Below are 10,818 nucleotides of genomic sequence, written 5' to 3'. Positions count from 1 at the left end.
CAAACGTCAAAACATCAAACGTAAAAGTCAAAATTATAAGAATCATGGCAGCTTACTGAGGTTGAGTCTACAGAAGTGTAGTATTAACACTTCCGTAGATTCATAGTGTTTTGAAACAAATTTTATCTACTATTTAAGTTGTCTCATAGTTTTAATAACTAGAGCAATAATATAATAAGTATTTCATCATGCCAAAATTTAACAAAAAAACGTTAGCAATTATGGCAATTATTTTAGACGAGGAAGAAGAAAATCGTCAACAAAAACATAGAACAACATCGGTTTGTGAAATGTTAATTAAAAGAAAGCAATTTGAGGAATATCATACGTTGTTTAATGATTTACAAAACTAAGAAACTTCATTTTAAAAATATTTTAGAATGCCGCAGCATCAATTTTATGTTCTATTATCTAAAATTGATTCGCAAATCACAAAACCAAGTACAACATTTCGAGAAGCTATAAGCTCTAAGGATAACCTTTAATTTAACGTTTAGGAAAACCTAACTCGTATCTAGAGCCCAAATATTAGGGGTACTGAAATTGCTGAAAATAAAATAAAATTATAAAAGCTATTCATTTAAATACTAAGTTTTAATTTCAACTAGAGGCATAATCATTCTAAGCGTGGTCTTTGTTTTGTTCAGTACAATTGTCACAAAACAAATGGAATTCCTCAACATAATCACCAACAAAACTATAGTATATCAAGAAAGAGCATACATCATTTGGCGTTTTTCTTACTGCTGTCTCATGATAAACATAATAAAATAAATTATTCATATTTAAATTATGAATACCAAAAGTGTTGACAGATAATTGACGATAATAATATACTTTCTGCACCGGTAATTTAGGTAAGTCAACTACAGTCATAAAATCAAAGCAAAGACCTAACACTTTTATTCTATTTTTATAAAATAATAATTCTACAGCAGTTATTCTTTTTGCAACATCATTTAAATCTTTATTCATTAATTTTATATTTAATTCTCCGCATTTCGAAAAAACATCAGGACTGAAGTCCCAAAGCTTAATGAAAAATTATTCTTAAAATTCTCCCAATAATATTGATAAAGTGATATAGATAAATTCAGGATACTTGTCTATAAACATTGTGTGCATAGTTTCAACAAGGGTCTTAATATTTCTTCAATCGTGTTGTGTAATGAGTATCTTTGTTGGAAAACTCAATATATGTTCATATATTTTTTGACCATACTCATATGGCATAGTATTAGCACTAATATATTTGCCTCTTATATCAACTGGAGAAATATTATTTTCTAACAAATCGACCAGCCGTCTAATTATTTTATTAGAAATATTATAAACGATGATGAAAGCTTTCTTACACACTTGAATACGCTGTCCATCTACTATTAAAAATTACTAAACACTTTTAGATTTCAGTTTTTCTTCTCCTCCTTCTGTTTCTGTTTTATTTTTTTCGTTTTCTTGTAATTTATTTTATTTCTATTGTTCATTGAAGTTGAAGGTCTTGTTCATTCTTAGAATATAGCTTATAAAACATTTTCATTATATTTTCAAATTTTTCTTGTTTGCCTTTGAAACATTTTTTTGGACAACTTTAAATAGAAAAAAATAATTTAAAATTATAAAAGGTACTAGTTATTAATAGCGAACAAAAACAATTAAGTTTGATATATATATATATATATATATATACTATTATTTAAGGATTAATGAAGAATCATTCTTTGCAGCTATTATTTTTCTAATCTATTTTGTATGTTTTTTCCCTTCAATTTTTGTTTGCTTAATAATTCTTTTATATTTTTCATTGTTAAAAACCCCTTTTTTTCTTTTGAGAGGACTAATACACTCGTAGTCTGAACTTGTATTTTAAAGTTATACACGTTCAAAACGTTTTTACACGACTACGACCGTTTTGACCATTACAATCTTTATTCACTGATAATCATTTTATTTTATATTTTATATTTATAGGTAATTATGGCAACATTTTCATCATTATAATCTTTATTTACTGATAAACGATTGTACAAAATTAAATTTATAAATAGAACAATATGTCATGTCATACAATAAAGTGATTTCACCAAGTTTAGTTCCGATCACAGCGCAACTGGAAGGCTAGGGGGGCTTAGTCCCTCTCCTCGGATCAAGATTAAGCTTCCTATAAATATTCCATGTCATACATGGCATACCGCATACAGTATACTTAACTCACAATAGTGTCACATACAAAAAAAAGACACATTGCAGTAAATCGAACATGACTCAGAATCTAAAATATATTAACATGGTGTATAAGAGTAGGAGTAATCTACAGGTTATTTTAAGTTTAGGTAGAAGGGCTGTAGCCCCCCAGATTTTTTACTCTAGTTGCGCATATGGTTCCGATAGTATTAATAAAGTATAATTTTGATCTAAAAAGATCACATGTCCAGGACAAGTGCTTTTTTTGCAATTAACGAAATTTTAAAGTATTTTTTAACGAGGATCTATTTAATAGGACATGTGCCTCGTCTGCATAAACTATGTATTTTTATCAATATTTAAATTGATTATGTAATAAAGTGATTTTTGTAAAATATTGGACATGTGCCCTTTCTGCGTTTAGTGATTCATGTGTTATAAACCTTACTTCTGTTATTATAGATAATAATAACCTTCGTCGTTAGTTTGGTTTACACTTGAGTATAACTACGTGATTTAGGTGTTTAAAAAATAAGAGATCAAATACCGCTTATAAAAACAATAGCACGCGTGTACTTCCGTTTTAGATAGCTGATATTCACAGTGGTGACATGGCACCCAAAGATCCGCGTGATAAATGGTTAATAATTCTTGCGGTGTTCTAAAATTGTTGTTGTCATTCCGCACTAAATAACGTGTACATTCCACTAGCCGTTATCGTAATATACAAATACAGATTTCAAATTTAAGGTTTCACATTTTCCGCGAGTGTTAAAGTGAAATTTTAAATTACACTACGTCGTACGTTAATGGCAAATATAATACTGTGATATTACTCTGTGGAGGAGAAAAAAAAATTGAATATCGTTTAATGTGCGTGTACACTTGCTGTGTCCGATAATTGTGATACTGTCCGATTTTGCCGTTGACGGTGCGCGCGAAATCGCAAACCCTTTACCGCCCTTGTTCTCCCTCCCTCCATCCCCCATACCATGCGCGTACCCATAACGATGATAAACATACAGACGGACGAGCGTGGAAAATGAGAATGATTGCTGTGCACAATAATAGCACCGACGTTCAAATGTTGCCGTACCTCATCTGCGCGCACTGTTATTATTTCGGATCCGCGTAATTTAGAAATATATGATTATCGATTTTGCAGTCTTCACGTTATGGATCGCATTCATTCGAGCTCAACCGTGCGCGATCGACAACGGTCCGTGATGTTGCAGCGTTCCCGACGGACTTCTTTGGTTAAAATCGAACATTTGCATACGTACTTAAGGTGGTACGAAGGGGCATTATTGATCGGGTATTAAATAACCCGGTCCAGTCGAATGCAACGATAAATTGATGCGTTTTGCTTCTATCGTTCTTATTATCCATCGATTTATTACAATAACAACGTTATCATCATATTGGTAGATCTAGTTCGTAATAATTGTTATCGTCAACGTATACAAGACGAACGTCTTGCAATGAAATAGAGTTGTATCAGCATTTATAAAATATTAATTCATGTACATTGTACATTGTATAACAATACCATTATAAACCCAATATCACAGTGTTCTATAACGTATATATATATATATATATATCCGATTGCATAATTGTTATTTTAAGAATTAATGTTGAATAATTAATTTTTCTTCGTTTAAATGCACCGTACGTCGCACATGCTCTAAAGTTTATCAAGTGTGTGCATCGTACACATTTATTATCGTACTCGTGGACTCGATATATCGTAAATCATAACACAATTTTACCGAGAACAATTTTATTTAATTGGGTACCTTGTATGTTCATATTTTTTTCAATAATGTTATCATAAGTCTTTTTAGTAAATCCTAAATCGGTTTGATTTTCCTACGAAATGCGCAATCGAACTGCACGTCAGAGTTTTCGTCTGCTACTCATAATATGATGTATCATGCGGTCGCCATAAAACGACGTATGGGGACGTAGACCCTTCGTCGCAAGATGCCCGTAGAATAAACGCGGCCGATCCATTTGGAAACGGCAAGATCAGACGGTCTACACACAGTTTTCACAATAACAATAATAATTATGACGCGGACAACATCCTTCAGTGGCGTGCGCAGAAATTTGGTATGGGGGGGGGTTGTTTACATAAAAATGTATTATTTTCAATTTTTATTCTTTGTTATTACAAAAATAAAAAAAAAATAAAAATCCAATCAAGGCGGAAATTCATCCTTCTGGCTTTTACACTAAATTCATCAACTATTTATACTGTAGATAATGGAATGTCTCGGTGTATGTTCATTAACGCCAATCCATTTAACCGCGACTGCCTCGTTGTATTTATTAAATACGTTTTTAAACTTTAAGACTAAAAAAAAAAGCCCATGGGGGGGGTTATATTCCCCCACCATCACCACCCCCCCTGCGCACGCCACTGACATCCTCAACCACGAACAACGTTAACGGCGAGGGGTTACCGCGTATGCGCGACCGACTATGTGCGACCGCGGAATGAAATGCACGCCGAAGCGTGTTGAGAACGCCGCGGTATAACATTATTCCGCCCGAATGAAATGCGACGCATTGAACTACGAGCGACTACGACGACGACAACGACGACGATGACGACCGTTGAACTCTTCCGCAATACGAACGCAAATGCGCAATATTGTGTAACCGATGTTAATCGATATTTTATTTTTTATTTTTTCATTCCTTTATCGCAATGCGATTCTATCAAATCTGATGTTTTATTATTTTTTTCCTACTACGTTGTTAATGTCTCTCTCACTCGACGGTCACGGGACCGAGTGCGATAGATGTCTTGCACAGATTTCCGGGTCAATCCGAACTGCGGTGAAATAAAAACGCCACAACGTACAACATAATGTTATATCATGACGTGCGTCACACGGAGAACGCATTACAGCGCGTTTAAAACGTTTGTCACTGGATTCACGGGGCACACGGTAAACCGTATTAAACGCGAAAGTTCAATTCAATCGGATTCCTACGAATATAATGTATACTTATACTTTTTTTTTTTTTTTTATTGAAGTCGCAGTATCAAAAATTAGCGGCTTTTAGTAAAATTACAAGAATGAGACGTGAGAATGTCGAGCTGCTTATAAATTATAAACTTATTAAAAAAAAGATAGAGAGTTTTGTGATTATAATGGACAACTTCGTTTTAGGTTATCTTAAATTGAATGGTACAATTGTATTGTTTTTAGGAAGATATTTTAACGCGAGCACGGCTACCTCTGTACAAGAGGTGAATTAACATACCTCAGGTTGTAAAAATTATTTTTAACATTGATACATTTAAATGTTTGCACGTGTACATTTATCGTTTTAGTAAAAATTAAAAATAACAATGATAGTTAACAATATATTAATTTATGCTCGAAACACTCGGAAACCATAGAAATAATTATATTTCTTATGAAAGTAGATTCTCAAAGAAATATTATATTTTTAGTAGATATTCACAAAAATAAGTTTGACCATTTCACAACTATAGCAATCAACTATTTAAATAAATTAACAGTTTAAATTTAATCCCCTTCTATGTACTTTTCTCCTCCCTCTGCACATAGCTGCGTAAATGTATTTAACCCACCTTAATCTAATTACTGGATGTAAATTTTAAGTAACATTTGTGTGCAAAATTAATTTATAAGCATAGGTGTGCCCAGACCTGTGTTTCAGGGGATGCCTACAATACTTTTGTGCTCTATTTGAATAATACATGTTGGTATTTATAATAAATCATAATGTATAAATAATTAAACGTTACTTTAATTTCTTATTTAATATTGTGGTATATTAATTCGAATGAATACGTTTTTCTCGAATCTTGTATATTTTCTCAGATATCTTCAATTATTTATGGTTTGTACTTTTGTAGTCAATTGTAACTGTTATATTATCATAAGAAATTTTTGCATGACCATTTATAACATTTTGTTTTATTTTTTTCTATTACATAATTTATTTTTAACTAAATATTTTAGAATAAATTTAATTTAATTTGATTAACATTAGTTAAAATATAAGCCCCTTACTTTTAGGGTCTCATTTACATTTTGGAAAATGCCCATGCACACCTGGCACCACCTGTGCACACACCTATATTTGTAAATTTCATTTGTGAATATTATTATCTGGTACTATAAGTTTCTTTATAATTTTATTAATCGTAATTATAAATTAAAACTAATAATTACCCTATGATACGTTTTAAATAATTATAATAGTTTTAATTTCTATGTCGATTTAAAAGATAAATATAACAATAACTATGGCGTTTTTGAAATTGTTATTAAATTAAATTAATAAATAAAATATAAATGTATTAGCCAAATAATCAGTTTTTCAATACTGTAGGTGAAATAGTTTTGATTGCTTGTAAATTATTTTTTCGTGCTTTAAATCTTATGAAATATATAATCGAAAAATATATATTATATTAACTAACTTATTTGTATATATTTATACATAAATGTGTGTGTATGTGTATATGTGAAAGTAGAAAACCTCGGCATTGTAAACCCATGATTTTGGCCAATTTAAACCATTTTTATAAAATAGACATATTCCAAACAACTATCCGTGAATTCAACAGTTGAATATTCAGTATGTATACCGTAATATCGCTTGACGCTTGATTTATCGTACGCGATGCAATTTTTTTTAATAATAATAATAATAATAATAAAAGTATAAAATACTCGTGTGTGTGTATTCATATTTGCAAATCGATGGCATATGATTACAGTCTAAGTCTGTGTACTGAAAACGCTGTAATTTACATTTATATTGAACTCAAATTCGAGAACATCGAATAATCGAGTGCTACAATCTTTATCAACGTTATAATACAAACCCAGTAGAACTAAACCAACAACGCGTAAATAATTTTAAATTTAAATTTATTTTCAAATATCCTAGTGTTGTTAAATGCACTTAAACATGTATTGCCGTAGTCATACATAGCAGATAAATCAATAGTACTGCAACTGCATTTTACAAATGTTATGCAAATAAAAAATGAATGTAAAAAAAAATTAAAAAAATATTGCAACTTTCACAAAGAAAAATTCAGAGTATGAGTAGGTTATTTATTATATATATCATAATAAAACGGTAATATTCAACTTTGTGTATTATTAAATAAAATTTACATTGTACTTAGTGTTCGATAGTGTTCAGATCTTAATAAAATCAACAATAAAACATAACATCTGTGTCAATTATTTTGAAGTGTATTTTAAATAACTATTAAGTATATATACTCATATTTATTGCATTTGAAATATCAGAACACTTTAAAACACTGTACATATATACTCAATGTTCCCGGTCCACATATTGTGATAATATCCATATTATCCATTTAAATTGAACGTTATAAATATTGCCCAATTTCTTTAATGTTTATAAGTATTATAACCAATGTTTTTAATGTTTTGATATTATTTTATACTTCACAGTATGTATACGTTTGTTAAAATATAACGGTGAAATAATTTTATACTAAAAAATAATAAATTACTCAGCATTAAGTTATTTATTGCTTTTAATATATTTTAAAACGTTTGCTTATTTGTTCTAATCGTAAACTATTAATCGAAGAAAAAACGAAAAATAAAACCTAAATAAAAAAAAATGAAAAAAAAATGGAGCAATTGTTTTGTCATCAAAGACTACGCGTCCAAATTAAGATCCGAATCTGCCATTGATGTACACAGCGAAACCGTTTAATCACACCGGAACGTTACGGTTTGTTGATCATAGCGATTGGATAGGTTTTTGATCGGACAAAGACCTATAGAAACCTTGGCCTTTAAAAATAAGGGTCACGGTCATTACAACTTATAAGTGTACCGGTTTCATTGAATTCTTCTACTGTTTTTCCAAAATAACTTAATTTAAATAATCACGTTGTTTCTCCATACCCATTCGAATGGCCCCGACAACATTTGCGAGTATTACGCAGTCTGATGGATATTCAAATAAAACTATTGTTTACAAAATAACATATGAAGTGTCATGTTTACTATACACATAATGCATGTATTTTATTGTAATATAATTAATGTTATGATATTTCAGACGTAGACATTTAATATGAACTAATTAAAAACAAAACGGTAGAACCACACTTATAATATGCAAAAAAAAACATTTTATATATATTTATTATTTTCATAAAAATATTATATTGAATAAGTATTTAATAAATATATGTATTTTAGTTCACAAGATCTTCAAAAATTAAAAAAAAAAAAAATTTAAAAAAAAATTAGTGTTATGATGACATTCCAAAGTGTCAATTAATGTAACTCTCAACGACCTAGGTATTATAAATCTATTTAATTTATTAATTTCAAGCTTAAACTGTATATTTTTTTATAAAAGTACTATACATGTTGTGACAATTAGTAAAAACTTCTAATATCTTATTTTACATCATCGATAATGTTTATTTTTCAATCGGCGAAATTTAGCTTGGCGGTAAGATTAAAACATAAATAAAAACTTATTAGAAAGCTAAATTATTGTTAAAAAAATGATAATTTCTTTTAAATTTGTAAATACCATAATAATAATACTATAACGCAGAGTTGATGTCTTCCGTTATTTGTATAAGTTGTTGGACGGTAGAGTGGTTTGATAACTAAACGCAAATTGGAATTTTAGAATAGTGTCCGTGATGTTCAATTAGTTAAGTAATCTGTTGTGTATGATTTTTTTAAACATTTCAGATAAAGATGTTAGGAGGCTATTGGTCTGTAACCAGGGGCATCATTTGGAATAAAACCTAGGGTAGCAACATTGGTAATACAGAGGGAGGAGGGCTAAAAAGCTTTTAGCCCATTCTCACTCCCTCCCATATTGACTGTGTGAAATCTAAAAAAAATAAAACTAGTCAACATTTAACACTTTGAACGTTAAATACATAATACACAATAACATATTATGAAATATTGAGCATAATTTACATAATTGACCTCTAAAACACGTGTCCTTAGAAGAATAAGTCCTAGTGAATTGTTCATAAGAGTTGATAAAAATATAACAATCAACGATCAGTGACTAAATGGTATTTTGATTTTATATATATAGATAGATTAAGATTATATTTGATTAATTTCTGAAAAAAAAAACAATAAAATGTTACATACATTTCTCGTGGGGTGTCATAGCTATTAATTTGCTACCCCAATGACAATGGTTGGGTAGCAATGGCTACCCCTCGCTACCCCGTAATGACGCCTATGCCTGTAACTGTCGGAGTTCTTCAATAGAGCCCAGATTCAGTTTTAAGGCAGATTTTGTGGTAGTGATGGGAAATTCATCGAGGATTGAGTTATCTAATGACTTGTGGAATTTAGCAAATGTTGTCGACATAGATGGGGGGAATTTTGGTCTAGCCTGTGATTTATGAGCGTTGTTTTCTTTATTGCTGTCGTTTTTTGTACTTGGGAGTGTTTTAACTTGGTCCGATTCCTAGAGTTCTAATGCCGAATAGCGATTTGGTGTGTGGAAAAGGGATGACTTTTCATTTGAAGTACTGCGAGTCCTACCGGTTTTTCTTGGTGATCTAAATTCGTTATCCGAATTTGGGTACGATAAATTGGGGTCACCATCATTTGACATCAATTTGTTTCTACTTATGACGAGTGACGGGACTTTTTTTTTATTATTGCGTGAATATTGTCGAGATGCGTTACTATTTGACATCAGTTTGTTTTTACTTATGACGAGTGACGGGATTTTTTTTTTATTAATTCGTAAATATTGTCGAGATGCGTTACTAGTATTGGAAGTAGTTGGGTTTGAATTCATTTTGGATAATTATATTAAACTATTAATGAGCTCGCGCCCGTATTCAACGGTTCGTGTTTGCGTGCTTTTAACCCAATTAAAATGTTGTATACATAACAGGTACGAGCAGCGCGGTGTAAACGTTTGATACTGCTATCGGAAACTATAGAATGGTTCGCGGTAATTAACATGTGGACGATTCGGAGATCCAACGCATATTACCACTGTGTTCATAATAACCATAATAAGGATAAAGGTATAGTCGAACAGACCTATGTAGTAGTTATAATTTCGAATTAGAGTATTGGAAAAAACACAAAAAAAAAAAAAAAATACTCAAATATTTTAGATGCATAAGAAAATCTTAAATATATTTATAGTTCATACGTATTGTTCATAAAATACTTTTCAAATAATACTAAAATAAAGAAAAAGCAAGTATGACTTTTAGTGATGATTTGAAAGTATCCGAAATCATTCCTTCGTCACATTTCTCCGAAAAATGTTTATTTCTTATTTTTATGGATTTATTTAGACTTTTGATTATAATTAAATCGTACCAGTATTTTGAATCTGAATTCCATTTTTTATATTTAATGATTTATTTTTTAATCATATCAAATATCCACTTTTAAATAAGATATATATACATTAAAATTGAATACATGGTTGGTATTTTGTAATTTACGTAATACTATGTTATTATCTCAGTATTTAGTTTGATTTTAAAAATTAATAATCTTTACATTGGATTAGACGTATTTAGCTTAAATTTTCTAGACTGGAGGGGTGGATATTTTAATTTTATAG

At 30.2% G+C, this 10,818-nt stretch overlaps 1 pseudogene; it reads right to left on the bottom strand.

Moving 5' to 3' along the window:
* Window positions 1–587: 587 nt before the first annotated feature.
* On the bottom strand, window positions 588–9,591 carry LOC112692623 (annotated as a pseudogene).
* Window positions 9,592–10,818: the final 1,227 nt, after the last annotated feature.

This window comes from Sipha flava, unplaced genomic scaffold (assembly GCF_003268045.1).
Source record: "Sipha flava isolate LNK unplaced genomic scaffold, YSA_version1 75_pilon_pilon, whole genome shotgun sequence".
Taxonomy (NCBI): Eukaryota; Metazoa; Arthropoda; class Insecta; order Hemiptera; family Aphididae; genus Sipha; species Sipha flava.
Note: the sequence above shows the minus strand (reverse complement) of the source record. Positions and strands in the feature narration are given on the sequence as shown.